The sequence below is a fragment of the Typopeltis vanoorti genome, chromosome 21 (genome assembly GCF_054136105.1).
Source record: "Typopeltis vanoorti isolate ZY-2024b chromosome 21, IOZ_Tvanoo_1.0, whole genome shotgun sequence".
Classification (NCBI taxonomy): Eukaryota; Metazoa; Arthropoda; class Arachnida; order Uropygi; family Thelyphonidae; genus Typopeltis; species Typopeltis vanoorti.
Genome location: NC_143569.1, coordinates 5370492 through 5392620, shown reverse-complemented (window position 1 = coordinate 5392620; position 22129 = coordinate 5370492). Strand labels below are relative to the sequence as shown.

Below are 22129 nucleotides of genomic sequence, written 5' to 3'. Positions count from 1 at the left end.
TTGATACATTCATCAGCAGCTCCTTTCAATATCTTCATCACCAGCGTCGGTTGCTATTAATTAAACATTAGTTTTTATCTAAAAATATTTTCCTTCATTATCTTGCTTTGCTTCTTTTTTCTCCTTTTAATTATCAGACAGTATGTCCTAAAGTAGGCGGTTAAGTAAATAACGATATAATTCATAATATTTCCAAAGGCCTGAATCGTGTTCATGTTTTCCCGCGTAATTCAAACTATTCCAACCGAGAATCGTTCTGTTGCTCTCAGTGAAGTACTAAATCTGATTAATATTTTGTCATACTAAGCATAAAATATTTATGTATAATTAATATACACATAATATATTTTATTTTATTGAAATCGTATCGTGCTGCTGCACTACCTTAATTGCATTAACTGTATTTTGGTTTATGGCAAGAAACGCTGGCACTTCGTAAAGAAAGTTCTGTATAATATGCATTACAGAAAGTTAAAGGGAAAAATTGTCAAAATTTAGCCGTAATTCTGTTTAGTGTATTGTGGCTAATTTATTAGATTTCCACGGACAAATAGTTTGGGAATCTTGTTCCTTTATGCATTGCAACGTTGGTAAAATGGGCAAACACAGCGAAACTATTGAATTTACAGTAAAGGGAAACCGTACTTGAATAAACAGACAAGAATTAATATATGAGAGAAAGGACGAGTAACCAGAACTAGTTGCAAAGTTTGAGGATAAAGATCAATCTACTGATAATGCTGTTCATCCATAGCAGATTGACTGAGCATGTGATCGGAACGTACTTTAAGAGGTATATCTGTCGATTTACATTAAACGCATTATAGTTGTCGAGAGCAATCAGTTGAGTTTTGCCAAATCCTTTCGTGACATGTGTTCAAAAGCGGGCATCAGAAGCAAGGTGATTCTCGAACCACTGTACATCGACAGTGATAGACTCCATACTGGTGACGACCCCTTTTTAGTTGAGAGATCCACGTGTTGTAAATGCTGGTTTCCACTCAATTTAATCATTGTTTCATAATGGATGAAGTAAGCAAGAGGAGTATCCCTACTAATGGAACCGATTTGTCGCTCTTTCGGAATAGGCCGGATACAAACTAAATTCCAAGCTAAAATGTAAATATCACATACAGCTTAACTGGTTCATATCATAAAGACAGAATAACATTAGTATTCCTTATTAGCAAATCAATCAGCATTAAAAGTGCGCACAGATTTTTTATTCATAGAACTTACTCCATGCCAACAAAATTCTCCGCACAATATTTTTGTATGGAAGCATCACTTGATTAACTTACGAGTTAACCAAGTGATTAACTACAATTTTGACTTCGGTTTTCAGTTGCATGACATTGTATGCGAGAGAAAATCAAACTTTTAGGTTCTAAAATTATCGTCGTTATACAGTCTTGAAATACATCAACATAGATTGGAGTTAAATTTTACCGGATGTTTTTAACAATAAATTAAAATTGTTATATATAATCATAAAGTTTTGCAAGACTTCTCCAGTAAATTACAATCTTAAAATTAGCAAACTCCTGCTTTATTTTAAAAGTTGCAGTTTCTCTAACCAAACTTCTAGAACTTGTGGCAGCTAAACTACATTGAGCCAGTGAAACTTCTCCTGTAATCAATCACAGGAAGATGTCAAGCTACCTTTGATTGTATAATAGATAATGGCATGGCAGTATGATTGAGCATCAATGCTCACGAAAGAAATTGTGATAACCATTGAACCACACTTGGCATATATTAATAGCGTCTAAAAGTATTTTTCGTTTTTCTTTAAGAAAGGTAAAGAATACGTAGATAGAAGTCCTTCTCTAAGGAAGAATAGGATTTAAGTTATACTACCGAGAACTCTAAAGCCTAACGGCTGTAAGAAATTTAAATATGTAGTTACATGCATCGTACACTGATGATTGAATGAAATTCCAGAGAGTTTGACCGTATTTTGAAATTTAGATAATAATCACTTGAAAAAGAAAAAAAAAATTATACTTTGTTGTTAGCTGAATTTCGTGTAGGTCACTTAATTAGAGAAAAGTCAATATTTAAATAAACAGATGTTAGGATTCTGCAGAATCATGCTCAAATGAAATAACCAAATTATTTGATTTGAGTATGAAACTCGACGCACATTTTGCTTCGTAGAGGGAATTTGGAATACCATTAATAATAAGTCGTCTTTCCAATATACTGTTCTATTTATTCCACTTAAATTAAGTCTTAAAATATATACCAATTTAAAACACGAAAAGAGCAAGTGAAATATTATAGCATTATTTGAATTCAATTTTAATTAGGAAGAGTTTTAAAGCTATTTACATTTGTATACTTACATTGTAACTTTAAATTTCTGTTATATTCTTAGGAATCTCTGAGTATCGCTTCATTTATGAGCTCAATGGATGTACAATGAATAATAAATCACGAGTCTCATGAGAACATTAACCGTCCTGGAAGTGTCCCCAAGTAAAGAAATATGTTGTGCGATGAAATTTCATTGCCTTTGATTGTTAAGCGAATTTATTTAAAATTCATGAAAAGGGAATAAGCTGAGCCCTTTTCAGTGATCTTTGTGCAGGTATGTTTATGATATTAAATCATAGTTACAAGTTACTTGAAATTTGGTAGAGGTAATATTGTTCTCTTATATCATGAATATTTAGACTAATAATGATAAACTGACGGATGTTATAATTTGTTCTAATTAACATTACGAAACAGAAAAAAAAAGACTATTTTGCTTACTTCATTAAACTTTTATCTGTTATGTTGGCTCGTAACTTCTTCAGAGCAGTTAGTTTTAACAAAATAATCAAATGATTCACTAAAATGCCTAAAATTAAGCGAAAATTAATTTTTCCAAGGCAGTGCAAAATTGAAAATTGTACACAAGCAAAAGCAGGATATGTAGCGAAGCATTTCAAGTTCAAAGATGCATCGGAATTAAATGGGGTAGTCGAGAATTCTCGAATTAATTGACGGTAAATTTGATAATCTACCAGGAGGTGGGTATAGTAGGCAGTTCAATCTTATGTTTAAATATCAAATGCGTGGACTCTCAATTTTATTGTGTGAAAATTGTTTTAAGCGCCTCCGTAGCGCAATTGGAAGAACGACGGTACGTTGCTCCCTTCTATTAGAAAAGGCCTAAGTTCGATTCTCGTCATGAGGAGGAATCTTTATATGGACTTTTTCAATCGAATGTGAGTTAGCCGATCTCATACGGAGGTAGCAGGGTTCTTCCTCCCGGAAACTCGGGTTTTTCATTCCGCATACAGGAAATTGGCCCTTCAGAACACACGCAATTTACAGACAAAAAATACTAGTGGCGGTGGATGGCGTTGATGTAGATGATTGGTAGTAGAGGTTCGGTGTTGTGGTGGAGACAGAGAGTTGTACAGTAGGTGTCCTTCCGCGATGACCCTTCGGACTCCTTGGAGGTGTCACGAATAATAATAATAAAAAGTGATAACACTAAATTTAAAAGCCGAAATATACATCATCTCTACAATGCATTTTTCATCCAGAGTTTCAATTACGTTCATTTTTCAATTATTCAATTTCCTGCAGCTAGAGATTTAACAAGAAAAATAACATTAATGCTTATTTCAACCATTCCTAAAGATTTTGCACTCGCATAATTTCGCGTAACATGGGGAAGGGAATTCGGAATGAAGATACTCTGGAGGGAGAAATAAGCCTCAACGAAACGAAACATACTATAAAAATGTAAGATTTTACCAACGTGATAATCCCAAGATATTGTTAACATGTTTTAAATCGTAAAGACATTAGGAAATCTTTTTTTTTGTTTGTTTTTTAACTTAACGTTCATAGTATAGGATATCAACACGTACATAATTCGTTAATTTTCCCTATGATTTTAAAATATGACAGAGTAACGAAGTTGAAAAAATCAAACGCAACCTAACCCGAAATCTTAAAGACAATTGTTCCCATGATTTAGAAGCAGAAAATGGGATTTATTTTTTAGCAAAATATGTATCAGTATTATCTTAACTATAGCCACCACACTTAGTTTGGTTTCTTTGTGTAATTTAGCTTGATGATCCGGGTAGTTTTTGACACCAGGAAAGTGATTGCTCGTATGTCTACTTTGTCCACATGCCGCACCGCTTAGATATCAAATTATATTAGTGATAAGAACAAATATTCAGGATTTTTTTTTTCATTATCAGAGGCGCGTAACAACGAATTTTATAATAAGTAAACCCCTGACCCAAAAGTCCGCATGTGAAAACTTTTCAATTTGATTTTATATTCATTCCAGGTTTGCTACATGAACATTACAATAAATAAGACATCAATCTGCTCTGAACCAATTTACTAAACTGATCTGTTTTAATTATTAGTAATTCTATAAGTTGCTATTGTATGAAAATACAGATTATAGTTTATTTTGAAAGAGAAGGCCATTTGCTAATCAAGCAGTATAAATGTTTAACATCACACCATTGATTGACTGATTGAAGCTTTTCCAGTTGCACGTGACCAAGTACTAATGTATTTTTTTAAGGTTGTATTTTTACAAACACGTTAATAAAACATAAATTTCTGAAAAGCCTGCTTATTGATTCAAGACAGATTCTTAGGCTTTACATTTAATAATAGATGGGATAGGGAAGACATGAAATATGAGAAAAATTAAGTATGGCAAGACACAAGATTGTCATTAAAGATAGTTATTTAGTTTTCCACGATATGAAGAACATTTAAAATTTTGAAACGAGGGAAATAGAGGGATGATTTCAAAATATTAAGGGTGGATCACTGTCTATTTTCCTCTCCCTATTCCCTCAGCCTTTTCTCCCAGCCTCATAAAATCTATAAGAGTAATTCATGTTAATATATTACTGCATCTTTGGGAGATATTTAGGTTAATTTGCAATCAGTTAGATATTTGATGTTCATTATTAAAACTGTATTCTGTTTTGAGGTTTCATAAAAAGTTGAAATATTAAATAATTATACACTACATACAGTAATACGAAGTATACAATCGTTTCTCCGCTATATCTGTTTTGTTATGCACAGAAACCGATTTCCCCTGAAATTATTTGTTGCAATGAATAACGTCATTATGTTTTTTCCAAAGGAAAATCTTAATGATGTGTTAAACATCTCCAGACATCATTTATTTTAAGTGGAGTTTGTCTGCCAGTAAGATCAATTTAAATATACTTTTTCATCAGAAATTTTTAATATAAATGCAAGTTCTAATTTTGAGTTTTTATAAATTTCAATATGAAGATTTAAACAGTCCATAGTTAATTTTATATAATTATGAAAGCTTTATAATTTTTTACAAAAAAGCTATCTTCACAAGTAAGAGACAATAGTGTCTAGCCTTAATGATTTATATTCAGGCCAATTTCTAATAATCTCAAAACAACGATACAAGAAAGATGGAAATCACAAAATCTACGAAAATCGAATGAAAAGAAATATGTAAGAAACTATACTACAAGATGATGGTATTAAAAATCTAAAAATCGATTGACTGATATCATCTCAAATCCCTTTTTTTCTTCTTCTGACATAAATGACGAATTCAAAAACATAATCAAATTAATAAAAAAAGAAACTATTTGGAATGATAAAACAACAACTGTTATAGAAGATAAAGGCACTTGCATGCGACATGTACAGAAAAAACACCAAAATCAGAGGTTTACAGCACTAAAAGAAATAATGCCGAAAATATTGTAAGGAAAGCTCACCAGGACGGTGAGATAGTTATTAGTAATTGAAAATGATCTACATGACCAGAAAAACATTGTTGATAAATTAGTGAAATATTTGAATAAATCAGAAAAAAAGATGTGGCAGAAATGTCAGGAAATTAAGGGAAGAATGGAAACAATATCACAAACAACTATGGTAGAATTCATCCATTAGTAAAGATGAAATAGAAGATAAAAATGTAAATAATAGAGGAATAGGTTTATTGTAATTGGTGGAATGGAAAGAAACTTTACCAGCAACAAAAAATAGAAAAGCAGCAGAACGGATGGAATTTTCTCGGGGTTAATCAAGTACATTGATACCCCTTTTAAAGTAAGATTCCTGAATACCTTAAAGAGTTATTGGGTTAACTGAAATATACCCCAAAAATGGAAAAAGGATGAAAATATCAGAAAAGATCTAAGGTAACGAAATTACTTCCACCTCCTTTATTCATAGGTTGTTTTATGTTGTTAATTGAGACATTTCAAAACTCTAATTATTTTGTTTTCGTGAATAAATTAGGTAAATAAAACGAACAAAGCATTGTTATTAGGAGACTTGAATAGAGTGGACGGAATAATGAACAAATGACTTGGGAGATTAATGCAGTATTTTAAATTGATTCGGCAATGAAGGACGATGTTTTTTTTTTTGTTTTGTTTTATTCTCTTAATGTAGAAGGAACAATCTTGGTACATTGTAGTTAGTTGAAAATTAGGAAACACATTGAAAGTCGATAATACAGAAAGTAGTGCATCATTTATAAGGACTTCGACTTACATAACGCTATAATGAAGTTTCATCTGGACTAGTACTTGGATCCCATCGACTTGGTATCGGGCGTATGACGAAATTTACAGCACCGTGACAGATAACAAAGATGATATGAGAACTGCCGAACTTCGGCATTAATCTGAAAATTAATTGATGCAAGGTTGGGATTATAATGAAACATATTGGATCTGAGGTATTTACCGAATATCTACTGGAAAGATTTTCCAAAGCTGTAGAATAAAGGATTCATCTCTAGCATTTGGAGACCTTAAGTAAGTGCTTGTGAAAACTAGAGATACTGCCTGTTAATCTTCTGACTCCATGGAGTTTGCAATGTCTCTTATTTCGATGGTCAGATTACATGAGCACTTACCAAGTATGAGTGATTTCCGAGTCTCGGCTTTTGTTTTCTTTCCCACCGAGTTCCGGGTATTAGCAAGAGTATAAAGTTTTGCTCATGAAAATAATTTATTCTTAATATATTTATTTCACCCGAATATAGATTTAAAATTAACATTGTTCTCAGTTGTATTTTTAATACACAAAGTAAAAATTTAAGCACAGAAGTAAACAAGAATAACAAAAAAAATTCATTATTACTTATATGTAAATAATGTCTTCAAAATAACATAGGTGTAAACAAAATTAAATTTCATATATGTAATATTTAACAAGTACTGAATGAAAGTGCAAAGAACATTTAATTCAATATTTCATTTGCAGAATAAGTTAAAATATTTCAGCATTTACTGCTTCATTAGTTAATCGATTTCATATTTTAGTGCCAAAATTACCTGCCACTGAAATATTCTTTAACACTCTCCACTACTTGTTTTAATTGGCTGTAATACTCTGTAAAATTGTTCTAAGTTATTTATTCTTTTTCCAGTTGTTTCCAATATATATAGTAACGTCTGATTTGCTTACTTGGGTAGCAATCATCTGTTTTTGATGAAACTTGTGATAGAGGGATCGTTCTCTGAACGAGTCGACTTGAATAGGCTGAGTGTAATAAAAATGCTTGTTGCGTATGACTGTTTCATTGCTCCTGATTTATAATCATATAATGATAATAGTATATTATTAGGTTTAAATTAAACCCAAATTGTTGTATAAAATTACTAACAGCATGATATTTATTGCAGTCATTAGTTTCATTAATTCGTAATAAAATTTTAAGTTTAATCATCGCCGATAATGTATATGACAGAGTACACATTTTACTAACTTTATAAACTCGATACTTTTCTGTTTCAAATCTGTACATTTATGAAAGTCTAGAGCTATTTCTTCCAGGATTCAAGACCATAAATCGTCGAAAATTTTCTGGGAGCTACCGTGAAAGAAACCTTAACCAAATATATTAACTGATCTTTGAAATATGACACCATGCTCATGCCACAACAGCAGTTATTTTGGTTCAATTCTCTTTTACCGAAGCTTCCATTTTTCTATCAAAGCGTTGCGAATCTGTCTGGAAGATACGCGGTTTGCTTATATTTAATAGTGTTTCTTTTTACAGTAATAAGTCATCAAGTTTGGGACTAATGAAGTATTAATATCTTTACATAGAACCAAAATTTAAAAAAAATACGAGTTAATGGACTCACTGTACAATTTCAAACCTTCTTATTTAACTCTGCATCCATTTCATTCCCTGCACCTCTTTTCACTGAAAGTCATCTTTCTCGTAATGCTTATCTAAATAGTGTGAACCATTATCCAGTGATTCATAAAAAACGTAACTACTGGTTCTTACTTCACAATTATGAACTTTCTTGCACATTGCACTAAGAGTGTTTGTGTGGAGCACCATTAGAAAAGCCATTCACAATCGATCAGGACACATGAAAGAACATTTTTCAATATATATAACTAAGTGACGATGGTGTGAAAGTGAACGAGAGTTATTTAGCTTTAAAAAATTGTCGCGAATTCTGTTGCATTAATTCCAGAAGTCTACTTTGCAATGCCTATTCCAGTTAGCAAAAGTATTCCGAATTTTCTAGTATCCAAAAAGACTGATAGTATTTCTTGCTGACAGCAGTTCTTTCTTCCGATTTTATTTTTTACCAATGCACGTTTTCTGGTTCGGCTAAGTACCCGTGCTCCCGTCTGGATTTCATTATTTTTAGAAAAGCAATAACAGGTAATTTAAAGTCTGAAGTATACCTACTATTTTTCTTCTTCATTACGACTTAGTTCAAACACACTTACAGAACACGACAGCGAAAATAACAGCTCAAGGCAACGCGCAATATACGACAAAAGTGATGAAGCTTTCTAAAAATAAAAGAAGCAACCTAAGATATGACAGACAACGGTGAAAAGTTAGCTTTTGTTGAGGTCTAGTGTATTTATTACTTGAAAGCGTGAAGGTTAAGAGTAAATAACGTACACGAAATTCTCTAACACAGATGGAGAGTTTTATAACAGATGTCGCGTCCTGAAACCATGTCAATAGCAAGGAAATCTATTTGGTCTCGCATTTTTCTTGACAACGATGGAAAGTAAACAGCACCATTAAAACGCAAACATGACGTAATTTTAAAGCTTTATTAAACAGCACCATTAAAACGCAAACATGACGTAATTTTAAAGCTTTATTAAACAGCTTTCTTTTTAATGAAATACTCATCAAAATAAAATCTTTGTTTTCGTTTACGACAACGAAACATTTTTAGTGATGTGTATACACTTGTTAGAAAAGCTGAAGTGAAACGGTTTATTTATTCTTAATTTTCTTACCCTGATATCTCAAAGCATTTAGCCATTTCATGATATCTTAGGGAATGAGAAGAAAGTTAACTCTTTTTTTTTTTTTTTCATTTGATTTCCCGATAGTGGTATCGATTTTTTTTTTTTTTTTTGTCTAGATAACTCGTTAATGTCTGTGGTGTGTTATTCAATTTCTACAGATATTTCTACAGATCACGTAAAGTATTTATCTTCTTCTGTTTCTGACTCTTCTCTTCTGTTTCTGACAGAGATCGCAAGAACTAAGCAGTTTCCGTAATATTTGTCCTTTTTTTTTGTAAAACATCTGAATGATTATTTTTAGTATTAATATTGCACTAATTTATACTTACCTTACTGAAAATACGATATTAAAAACATGTGTTTCACTTTTGTGCTTCGTTAGTTTTGAGTTTCCCCATTCTCAAGATTTCATTTGTTCCTCTTTGATTATCAGCGTCGTTTTTCTATAAAAATATTTCTTATTCACTGGTAAGAAATGTGAAGCTTAAGAGGTTTGCTTTACAAATATAACACAGTTTATATTGTTGCTGGTGAACCGGTGTCACAGAAGAAAACAAATTTTGTATTTTTTGAGATGTAGTAAAAAAATTTCAAATATTTCACTCTTTCTCTAATATGTTTACAAATCAATATGCATTCCGTATTATTTGTTTAGTTTCTTTCATTTCTATGTCATTTTTTTTTTTTTTCAAAATCTTTCGACAAATATTTACGAAGAGCAACTTCTTCTCCTGTCTTCTTAACCTGAGATTTAAGCAATCGTGTATTTTGCGTCACGAGAAGAAACCCAGAATTCTAGTGTTAGTTTAATCTTAAATATTTTTATTATGGTGCTTATAAAATATTATCTGCTGTTCTTTCGCTAGGTGAAATTTGCAACTACGTTTTTTAAGACTGTATTTTCTCTTTCTGCATATCATATCGCATTCATACCTGTCTGCACGTAGCTTGTGTAATTGAAATTCTGTTTAAAGATTTTGGAAAAACTCTTAAAATTAATACAGACCGTTCGATATTTTTGTGCCTAGTTTACCTATATAGAACAGTACGCAGATAAGTGTACAAAGTTTCTTACCTTGGGTATAATATATGATAAAGATGCCAAGATATTTTAAACCTGGTTTTACTACATTTCCAAAGTAAGCAAACAGACAAATAAATCAAGTTTGCGCCTGCACGTAGTGCAAGTCTAGGTGACCCGCAAAGTAGTGCAACTCGTGGTAAAGGTGGAATAAGATCTGATCACTATTCTTAATATTTACCCTTGATGCAAAGCCCATCTCCTTGAGGAGATGTCTGATGCTGTGCATTAAAGGCAAGGGGCCACTACCCAGACCGGTTTCGACTTTTATTGAGGTCTCATCAGTGGGAGCCAGGCTTAGAAATACCAACGTTAAGTAATACAGAGCTTATAAGTATTTTACCAACACAAGTTACCATAAAGTGCTTTGACCATATTAAATAAAAATCTCAGGATGAGAGATAGATGTAGAAAGTTTTTTACCTTGGCTATAATATATGTTAAAGATGCCAAGATATTTTAAACCTGGTTTTACTCCGTTTCCCAAGAATTGCTTAACCTTGATATTTCTAAGCCTGGCTTCCACTGATGAAACATCAATAAAGGTCGAAACCGGTCTGGGTAGTGGCCCCTTGCCTTTAATCCATAGCATCAGACATCTCCTCAAGGAGATGGGCTTTGCATTAAGGGTAAATATTAAGAATAGTGATCAGAGCTTATTTCACCTTTACCACGAGTTGCCTAGACTTGCACTACTTTGCGGGTCACCTAGACTAGCACTACGTGCAGGCGCAAACTTGGCTTGTTTGTCTGTTTGCTTACTTGAGAAATGGAATTAAAACCAGGTTTAAAATAGCTTGGCATCTTTAACGTACGCATATAAGGTTTAAAGGTTTAACTTTAATGTAATGAACTTGCTGTGTTAGTTTATAATTTGACAGCTTTATTTCTAGGTTCGTCTAGACCACACTCCTTTGAAAACAACTGTTAAACGTTTCATATTAAAGCTGTTATCTTATTCAATAGATATAAATTTATGGATTCAGAATCTCAGATTAATTAAAAATCGACATTCTAAAATTCATCACATATAAACTTTATTAAGAATACCTCTCCATTTAGGAAAAGAGGCCGTTACCGAAGAAGTTGAGTCCTCTAGATGCTTTGGTATATAAATTAGACAAGCATCCGACGTGGTTTTTTTTTTTTTTGTGTGTGTGTGTGTGTGCGTGCGTGCGCGCGCGCGTGTGTGTGTTTGATGTTTCACAATCAGTAAAAAAGCATGACTTTTGGCGTCGTGTGATTGTTGGTGCCAGTGTCTTGTAAACGTCTATTCTTCTGGGCATTTCATGCATACGTTTGGCGTGTAGTAGTGGTACAACAACCAGTTACCATAAGTTGCTTTGCACAATAGTGGTGGTAAGAACGTGCATCTTTGAGCGAACAGTTCATCGCATGCTGTCGCTGAGGGGGTACAGCACCAGACGACCATCCCGGATCCCAGTGCTGTCAGTTAAGAAGAGGAAGATGCTTTGTCAATGGGCAAGTGATCAACATTGGACAACTGACAACTGGAAGAATGTCTCCTGGTTTAACGAGGCCCAGTTTGTACTATATCACTCTAATGTTAGAACCAGAATATGGCACAACAAAATGAGGCCGTAGACTAGCGACAGCTCATGCTAGTGTAGGAGGGTGTAATTGTGTAAAGAATGTTTTCTTTTCACACGGTTTTCCAGCTGTGCACTGCCTAAATGCTATAACCCATCTTAACATAGTCGCTAATTATCTTCACCCATTCATAGCTACAATTTACTCGTCGTCAAATGGGTACTTCTTGGAAGATAATATCCCATGCCACAACGCACGTAGCATGTTGAAGTAGTTCGAGAAACGTGAGAGCAAGTTTCTTCTACTTCAGTTGCCAGCTCAGTCTCTAGACCATTATCCCATAAAGCATCTCTGGGATGAGGTGGAACGAGCAGTTCGCAGCGCTAACGTGCTACCATCCAATCTGAAACAATTAGGAAATACCATTGTGACAGCGTGGACAAACGTCCCAGAGGAAAGTTTTAGACAACTTATTTGAATGGATGTCACAGAGAATACAGGGCGTTCCAAAGGCAAAAGGAGGTCCTTTGTCGTTATTAAATGTTGTTCCTAATACAGTGGCCACTGAATGTATATTAACAGCATGTTATAACTTTTTTTTTCATTTAAAGAGTTATGTTCACCGTCTTATATACTTAGTACCCATTGCAGTTCCTTTTCTTTGTCCATAGGAATTGGTATGAGGTGCCCAGTTCAGTTTTATTGTTTTTATTTACTACGAGTGGAAAGTATCTAATTGAATTATTTCGGAAAATAGGACATAAAATATTTCAGAAAGTTTGTATATATGGCAAAGTTTTTTTTAAATGATTATCCCTTCGTATTGTTTTTGCTTTGTTACATTTTTTGGTCTTGTATGTGACGACCATTGCACGTCTTCTTTTCTCCTGGATTATTAACTTCAATGGGTTTTCGACATCTTCATTTATTTTACTTCCCATTTTCAAGGGTATTTCACGTTAATACTTATCGAAGGATAGATTTTAACTTTACTCATTCCTTTCTTTCTTTTTTATTTTATTTTTTTATCACACCGGTGTTATCTGTTACGAAGTTCAGTACAGATGTGCATTGGTATTACTAATAACTAGGATAGTTTATCTAAACACATTTAAAACCACCTGCCACAATAGCATTTGAGCTTAGAGTCCAGATGCAGTCCACCAGATGAGACAACGCCGACATTTACTATATTGAATTTTTAATTCTTGAATCACATATGAATTAAAGAGTACTCTGTTTTCAGTTATGTACTGTGTTGTTGATTTGCTGTTATGATTTTCATATATTTAAAACATTTAACCAATGATATGCTACTTGTACAGAAACATGAATCACAGTGCTTAATTACTGTTTATGAAACTCCAGTAGGTGGAGAGAATGTTGCGAGTGGGAACATCGAATCTAGAAAGCATGACTGGAAGGGGAAGAGAGGTGACAGACATGATGAGGAAGTTGAATATTTTATGTGTGCAGGAGACAAGATGGAAGGCAGAAAAGGCGAAAGAACTGGGAGACGGATATAAATTGTTCTACTCTGGAGCGAATAAAGAAGGAAAGAAATGGTGTCGGAATTGTGGTTTGTGGCAGAATGAAGGGCGAAGTACTGAAAGTGGGTAGCAGGAACGACAGGATCATACGAATGAAACTGGGGCTTGGAGAAGAGCAAGTGGTCGTCCTATCTGTATACGCTTCGCAAGTTGGCTGTACAGCAGAAGAAAAAGATGAGTTCTGGAACGTGCTAGATGAAGAAATGAGGGAATTGAAAGAAAATGGGATGGTGATTGTCGGAGGAGACTTGAACGGACACATAGAAAGGCAGAATAGGGACTGTGAAAGGGTGCTTGGCGGCCATGGAGTGGGAATGATGAACCAGGAAGGAGAGATATTGTGGCCTTTGCAGTAGCGTTTGTTCCGGAAATTTTGAACTCGTTTTTCTACAAGAGGGAAGAACATTTGATAAATTTAGAAGTGTTAACAACAGTTCACAAATTGACTACATTTTGACTAGAAGGAAACATCTTAAGGAAGTGACAAATTGTAAGGTAATCTCAACAGAACAAGTGGTGCAGCAACACCGGCTGCTGTGTGCAGACTTTAAAATAAGATCGAAGATTAAGTACCTTTAGAAGCCATGGAATGAAGTCAATTAAGTGGTTTCGCTTAAAAGAAGAGAGTGTGTGAGGAATCGTTTTAGGGAGAGGTGTTAGAGAGGATTTCCGATGGACTAGAAAGTGTACAAGATTGGTGGAGACAATTCAAAAGCAATTCTGAGCTGTGCATTAAAGGTGCTTGGTGAGACATCTGGAAAGATTAGAGAGCAGAAGGAGGGTTGGTGGTGGAATAATAATGTACAAGAAGCAGTGATGGCTAAGAGGAAGGCAAAACAGAAGTGAGACGAGTCAAGAGTGGAAGAGGACAGAGAGGCGTACAGAGAGAGAGAGAAAAAGCGAGAAGCCAAGAGAGTTGTGGCACAGGCAAAGGCAGTTTCTTATCAAGATTTTTATGATCAATTGGTAACAAAGGAAGCACAGAGAAAAAAATTACCGACTAGCAAAATATAGAAAATAAGGCATCAAACGACATCTTACATATGAGACAGATCCAAGACTCTGGAGAAAGTGTATTATGGAGGGATGTGAATATAAGAAACAGATGGAGAATATAATTTGAAGGACTTTTGAATTAGGAAAATACGAGGACTCACAGAGAAGATGGGCAGCCTTATGAGGGGAAGAAGGAGGTAGCGGAGATGAGAATACTTAAGTGCAGAACATCAGTAGAATAGAAGTGAAGGAGGCCATGAAGAGGATGAAGAATGGAAAATCGGTGGGCCCCTGACAGGATCCCAGTGGAGACATGGAAGGCACTGGGGAAGAGGGCATTGACCTGCTGTGGGACCTGTTCATGAAAGTTTGCCAACAGGAAAATATACCCGAGGAGTGGAGGGAAAGTACTCTTGTCCCCCATCTAAATGGTAAAGGAGATGCACAAGACTGTAAGATTTACAGAGGAATAAAGTCGATGACCCACACAATGAAAATCCTATTAAGGGTTCTTGATGGAAGATTGAGGAAAGAGGTGGAGATTGCAAAGGAGTAATTTGGCTTCATGCCTGGTCGATCGACGACAGATGCTATCTTTGGATTACGGCAGATGATGGAAAAGTTTCGAGAGAAAGAACGGCAGCTACATCTGGTGTTTATTGATCTGGAGAAAGCTTACGATAGAGTGCCAAGGCAAGAAGTCTGGAGGTGTCTGAGGGAGAAGAAGGTACCGGAGAAATATGTCAAGTTGGTGCAGGAGATGTACAGAAATGTGAAGACAAGAGTTCGGACCTGCCTAGGAGAGACAGAAAGTTTTCAAGTGATAGTTGGCTTGCATCAAGGGTCAGCATTAAGTCCGTTCCTGTTTAATATTGTGATGTTGGTGGTGACGGAGGAGATGACGTACCTTGGACAATGTTGTATGCAGATGACATCTTGCTGTGTGCAGATTCAAGAGAAGTGGCAGCTAAACTGGAAAGATGGAGGAAAGTACTGGAAGAGAGAAGTATGAGACTGAGCAGATGTAAGACAGAGTATATGTGTTGCAAAGTGGACGGCGGCCAGGAGACGGAGCTGGAAGGAAATGTAATCAGGATGGTTACAGACTTTAGATACTTTGGTTCAACAGTGGAAGAGGATGGAGAGGCTGAGAAGGAAGTGGGATGCAGGATACAAGCGGGATGGAGGAACTGGAGAGAGATGGCTGGAGTGCTATGCGATAAGAGGGTGCCGATCAATCTAAAAGCCAAAATCTATACGACAGTAGTGAGACCAACTATGACGTATGCTACGGAAACTGTGGCCCTGAGGAAAAATAACATTGGCAGAATGGAGGTAGCGGAGATGAGAATGCTTAAATGAGTGTGCGGTGCGACCAAAAAGGATGGTCTGAGAAATGACTATGTGAGGGGAACTGTGAAGTTACAAACTTAGGAGCAAAGATACAAGAGACAAGTTTGAGATGGTTCGGTCATGTGATGAGGAGGGAGGGAGAATGTGGGAAGAAAGGTCATGCAGATTGATTTGCGGGGGGGGGGGGCACGGGATTCCAAAAAAGAGATGGAGGGAGCTAGTGGAGGACGACTTGATGCTGAAGAACTTCGATGTGGTTACAGCCCAGGGGGATGTGGAAGAGACTCATCAAAAACAGCGACCCCACTTAAATGGGATAAGCTACAGTAGAAGCAGAAAGTCTAAAAATAATCGTATATTATCATTCAGAATATTTAAAGAATATCAACTGATTATTGTTTGCATATTTTCAAATATTCATGAACTTCTAGAAATCATCGATAAAGTTTGATAATACATGAGTTTCAATTCCTGTGAATGTGATATTTATCTTAATTCAATGTTTTTCTGCTTTCCATGCATCACAATCATGATTCTTTTGTCTCATTTAATAGTCCGTCTTTTTGGTTTTAGATTCAAAACATGCAGTTATCTAAGATCTGATGAGATACCTTCTTTTTATGTTTTTCTTTATATGGTAAGTTTCAAGATTAATAACCATATTAATTTCGGTAAATTTCGCCATTGTTTGATTTGATTTTACATTTTAATGGAAATGCATATTCCTCTGTGATTACACTTAGTTACTTTGGAGTTATAGAGGTTTGTTTGCATCATTTTTACGTCCGAGTTGTGCTTTGTATTTCGTTTAAGTGTTGGTTATCAGGATGGCAGCCCATCGTAGGAAGCTCAAAAATGATAATTTTTAATATTACCATCTTCAGTTCCAAACAAGCACAACTATAAACAGAAGTTCTTTCATTTTTATAATCATGTACTGATTTTTTCCTTACTTTACCTTATAAAATGATTTATATTAACTCGGCCCACGAAATGTTGCATCCCTATAGCAATACAACCACAACGCTGAGACCTAAATCGACTATTCAGTGACATTTATTATTCACGATACGCACAATATATTCTTCCACCTGGTATATGCAAGAGAAACCTACTTGCCAAGAAAACATACAAGTTTATGCCATCAATCTTAAACTACATTATTTAATTGTGAATACAAACATCTGTTTTACCTGATAGAACGTGTTCGTGCATGAACAAATTTTTTTTTTTTTTTTTTGAAAAAAGTCTTATAATCCTATAGTACTTGTGGTGAGTTATTCCTCTGATGAAAGAACATTTTGTGCTAATATCTTGTCTTTCAGTTTTAGATATTAATAATGTATATTTCCATTATCATTATAACTTTTAAATATTAAAAGTTCTAAACGCGTGATACAGATTAATTAGATGAAAATAGTTTATCTAAGATCAAGCAATACTCTATAGCTATTGATTGAAATTTTTTCTATTGGACCTCATGAATTTTCATAGTTTTCAAATGAAATGCATCTACTATGAAACTACACCGTGTTTCATAGTTCTGTATTTGTATGCTAGAATTGCGAATTCTCCTGCTAAAATATTGCGAAAGAATTCTGGAGATCCATTCTGTTTTTGCAAACGAATTTTTTTCCCCTTATATGTTGAATTACATTTTTATTTTCTGTTGACATTGTAAACATTCTCCCACGAAATACGTTTTTTACTATTGGTCAGAAATAATCGACGAACTTAATGTGATATATTCCTCTGCTGTTTAAAAATGTTCTACCGAGAGATAATTAATGAATTTCGGTATCCGAGTACTTCCGAATGTACCTTCGAACCAAACAGTAGGCATCAAAAGTAAAGAGTATGACAAGCTACAAATACACTTTATGCTACTTGAAAATAAATAGTAAAATCTTAAATGAAGCATTTCGTATGTTTGTATCTAAAATGCATAGAAAAAAATTATTATAAAATGTAATTTTTTATTACGAAACTCGAACGAGTCGCCTGAACTGACTGACGTGAGTTTAAATAACAAAACGAGTGACACTTCGAAATTTATTTTATTTTTATTTATTATTTTTTTTTAAGATAAAGAAATTGGAAAATGAAATTGGAAAAAATATCGTCCAGTCGAGTAATTCAAATCTGCATATCGATTATATTTTTGAAACTCTCTAAATGACTAACGCATTAAATCATTTTTGTAAGTTTTAGTTAACTTGTTTTTATTTTGGAGGTAGTGATTGCGATTTAATATTATTACATGTATACTTTCTTATTAGTCCTCCGTAAACATTTTACTTTTGTTTCCTATAGTATTACATGAGTAACATGCTCTGTTGTAACGTCTATGCAACAAACTTGTTTACTTTTATCTCAGTTTATTGCGCTCTGTCAAGGTTTTGATTTCTTACCGCCCTAATTTAATACAAAGCTACTTCTACGCTAAAAGTTTCGCTGTCATGTAGTCCTCTAAAGCACGGAGGAGACAACTCCCACAGCCAGCATCAATTTAATCGCCTTTTCGTGTTTTTGGTAAGCTTTTCTCAAGTTTTTTTTGCGAACAAGGTTTTAAATCCTATAATAAACCCCTCCAGTGACGTAAGGGAACAACAGAGTACAAGCACCGTCTCTTAATTTTATTATTTTTCTCTTCTAGACTTTCCAATGTGCACGCCAAATCTGTCAAATGTGTTCTTTTTTATTCTTAGCATCCATTTTCACGTTGCAACAGGGAAGTTTCTTAAAAAGCATTAACATCTCACTTTAGATTTTCTTTGGAATTATTAAAATAAATACACTGAATTTTTATTTGTTACATTCACTTACACTACAAAATGTTCTAGATTTACATTACAAAACTTACTGAAGAAGAAACTGAACATTTTTGCATAAAAATATTTTTAGCAATTCTTATTTTTCATTTAACTCTTAATTTTTTTTAATCAACTTTTTCCAAATGATAAGATAACGGAATTCGTTCATATGATAGCAAAATTCCTTATAATATAAATTATCCTAATTGTTTACCGTTTAAGTACCAGTGAAATTTATAAAAAAATAAATAAAATAAACATTAAAAGCCAACTTCAGCTCTATGAAAATTAAATCGCTTATTTCTTAATATTTTTATTAGTGCAGAAACAACTTATTTCATAAATAATATAATCAATCTATCTATAAAGCCTAATGTATTTTATTGTTAAAATTTAGTACTTTATTTTAAAAAAGTACTTTAAGTTCATTGAACATATTTGCATTTACGTGGGATGCATGAATCTAAAACAAACGTTATATAGCGAGCAAATATTGCCAACCTGTATACATTAATCAGCCATAACATAAGTGGTTCCTATTTAAAAAATAATAATAATAACAATAAATAGGCAATCAGTTGCAACAGTGACTCTTGGTTGGAGAACGTTTGGTGAGTGTTGTCTATTTGAAATTGGTGTATCTTAAGAGCACTTATTGTGTATCTTGTCTTTAATAGCACAATTTCAAAGAAAATGGCCTTTGTTTAAATATTTTCTGAAAACTCTGAATCTCTCGTAGTGTTAAGTAATAAGGATATCTGCATATTTAGACACAGTGACATGCTTTATCACAAATATAATGGAAAACAAAACAAGTATCGTATGTTGTGTAGTTTTATTTTCCCCAACAGTATTGATTTTTTTTCTGATAAATAGAAATGCAAATAAGAAATTCTAGGAAATTCAGAAATCGAGGTAGATTAATTTGATCATCTTAATTTCCATCGTTAATTATATATAAATATGAAAGTTGTTAAAATCTTTATTGTGGAGATAAATTCAAGATTATTTTTTATTAATCTGGTGGTGTTCTCATTCAAGATAAAACGTTTTCTTTACACATCATTTTTTTCTTCGTTATATAGATTTTATTAAACACATTTCTGTTTTCTGAGATAGTTTTAAGAGTTCTTTGCATTATACAGCCAGTCATCCAATAGCAATTTTTTTAAAAAGAAACACCAGTTTAACTACCCTTTTGCTAAAAATGAGATGTCGTTAATTTAATGTCGAGCTAGTTGGAAATATTGCGCCACAAATGGAACAACTTTGAACGGAACTGAACCAAGTTTTAATAATACCTCATTTTGTTATACTGGAGGATTTTAAATTATTATTTTAATTGGAATCCAATCTGCCTTCTGTTAATTACTTACTGAAGTAGAACTGAAGAGGATCAAATTTAAAACTTGTTAAAGAAAAGAAAAATATTCCCTGTATTATATTATAAAATTGTTTTTCTGCTAGGTATAATATGGATGTTTAAAATTGCAGGATAATTTGTAATATCTATGATAATTTCTTATCGATATAAGTTTTATTTTCCACAGAGAAAACGGAAATAGATAACGATGTCTCTCTCCAATGTTTAGGATTCTATCCCATATTTCAAGACACTTAATTGCTGAATATATAACGGAAAGCTTGCCATTAATTCACAGAAAACTAAGGGGATAAAGGCATTTGTTGAGAAGGTAAGAGCTTTAACTTTCTGAAATGCACTTGATTCAGCTAGAAATGAAGTAAAAATCTTTCTACTCAATGCCTGACAAAATTGCAAAAATATCAAAAGAACTTATCACTGTGCTATAAAGTTCAAATAATGTCGATTCTGGAGATTGGATTTTTTTGTCTTTTTTAATACCAAAGCGTGAAATCAATGCGGATAGATAGGATATATGAAGTAGATCGAAATAAAATTTAGGGCATTAAAGTGTGCTAAAAATTTTATCTCATCGCTGCTCATCTCTCTAGAGAGGCTATGCTCTCTTAATCAACGCACATGCTTCAAGACAGCTTTATAATTAATCAAAACAAATGATATTCGAAATATAAGTAAAAGCAGATCATTCTGCTCTTATATATCTGATTTCTTATGATTTCTGTATAAACAAATATAAGTAAAAAATAATTACTATTTATTTCCTGGACTGATAGTTGGCGCCCATTTTTCTCACGATTGAATTTAGTTATTCTAGTATAGAGATAGAGAGATTTAGTGAATATATAATTAGTATTTGTTTATAATACGGATTCTCTCTCACTCACTCACACACACGTGTGTGCGTGTGAAACGTTGAATTAAACTGGTTGCATACGTTAACAAGGACACATGTACTTAGTTTTTTTTTGTTTTTTTTTTAAGTTAGTACTATTTTAAACTGGATTTATGTGCATAGGTATGTAAGAAGACATTTTACCCACTCGTGCCCGTTTGAGCGTACATTAAAAAAAAAAAACTTTCATAGTCCCACTGAGACGTGCAGTTTTCGTTGGGATATACGGATTCTTAAGCGAAAAGAATAGATACCGAGGTTGAATTATTGAAAAACTCATTTATGAGAAATATATAAGTAATGAAAATGTGTAATACCTTACTAAAATATAAAGAGCTAATAAGCTTCATTTCGGCAATGAAAACATTACTTAAATTAAGGGGATATTAAATCCCACATAGTTTAAAACCGAATAAGAAACTCAAAGATTGGAATCGGAGTTTCTTGCCGAATATAGTAAAACTATAAAGTATCAGCGACACTAGCGTTAGCCAATGCAAGTGATCCTAGTACGTAGTACAATACCGGCAGCTCGTTGCAAAGGTGGGGGAGTTTAGATCGGTATTCTTAGGTATTTTCCATAATGAAAAAACACATTTCCTAGGAAATGTATGCTGTTATTACATTATGGAGGGAGGTCACTACCCATTCCGGTTTCAGCCTTTTTTGAGGCTTCATCAGTGAGTAGCTAGACCTAATATCAAAGTGTATAGCGAAAAGAACTTATATACTCTGCGAACGAGTTATCCAAACAGGTGCAACCATTAAGTTACTAAAATATAAAGAGCTAATAAGCTTCATTTCGGCAATGAAAACATTACTTAAATTAATGGGATATTAGTGAGTAGCTATTGTACCGTAGTACAATAGCTACTCACTGATGAAGCCTCAAAAAAAGCTGAAACCGGTCTGGGTAGTGACCTCCCTCCATAATGTAATAACAGTATACATTTCCTAGGAAATGTGTTTTTACATTATGGAAAATACCTAAGAATAGCGATCTGAACTCCCCCACCTTTGCAACGAGCTGCCGGTATTGTACTACGTACTAGGATCACTTGCATTGGCTAACGCTAGTGTCGCCGATACTTTATAGTTTTACTATATTCGGCAAGAAACTCTCTGATTCCAATCTTTGAGTTTCTTATTCGGTTTTAAAACTATGTGGGATTTAATATCCCCTTAATTTAAGTAGTGTAATACCTTATTATT

General features: G+C 33.7%; 1 protein-coding gene and 1 long non-coding RNA gene across 2 annotated transcripts in view; both read left to right on the top strand.

The window, feature by feature from the left end:
- LOC150094602 (uncharacterized) overlaps positions 1–2586 on the top strand; it is a 280269-nt gene extending 277683 nt beyond the window's left edge. Inside the window, exon 3 of the long non-coding RNA XR_016550133.1 lies at positions 2381–2586. This is a non-coding gene — a long non-coding RNA (uncharacterized LOC150094602). The remainder of the gene's footprint in view (positions 1–2380) is intronic.
- Positions 2587–20201: 17615 nt separating this feature from the next.
- The window catches only part of LOC150094601 (cell adhesion molecule Dscam1-like), an 823608-nt gene continuing 821680 nt past the window's right edge, over positions 20202–22129 (top strand). The window contains exon 1 of the mRNA XM_090411254.1: positions 20202–20335. The gene's annotated coding sequence lies outside the window, so the exon portion shown is untranslated. The remainder of the gene's footprint in view (positions 20336–22129) is intronic.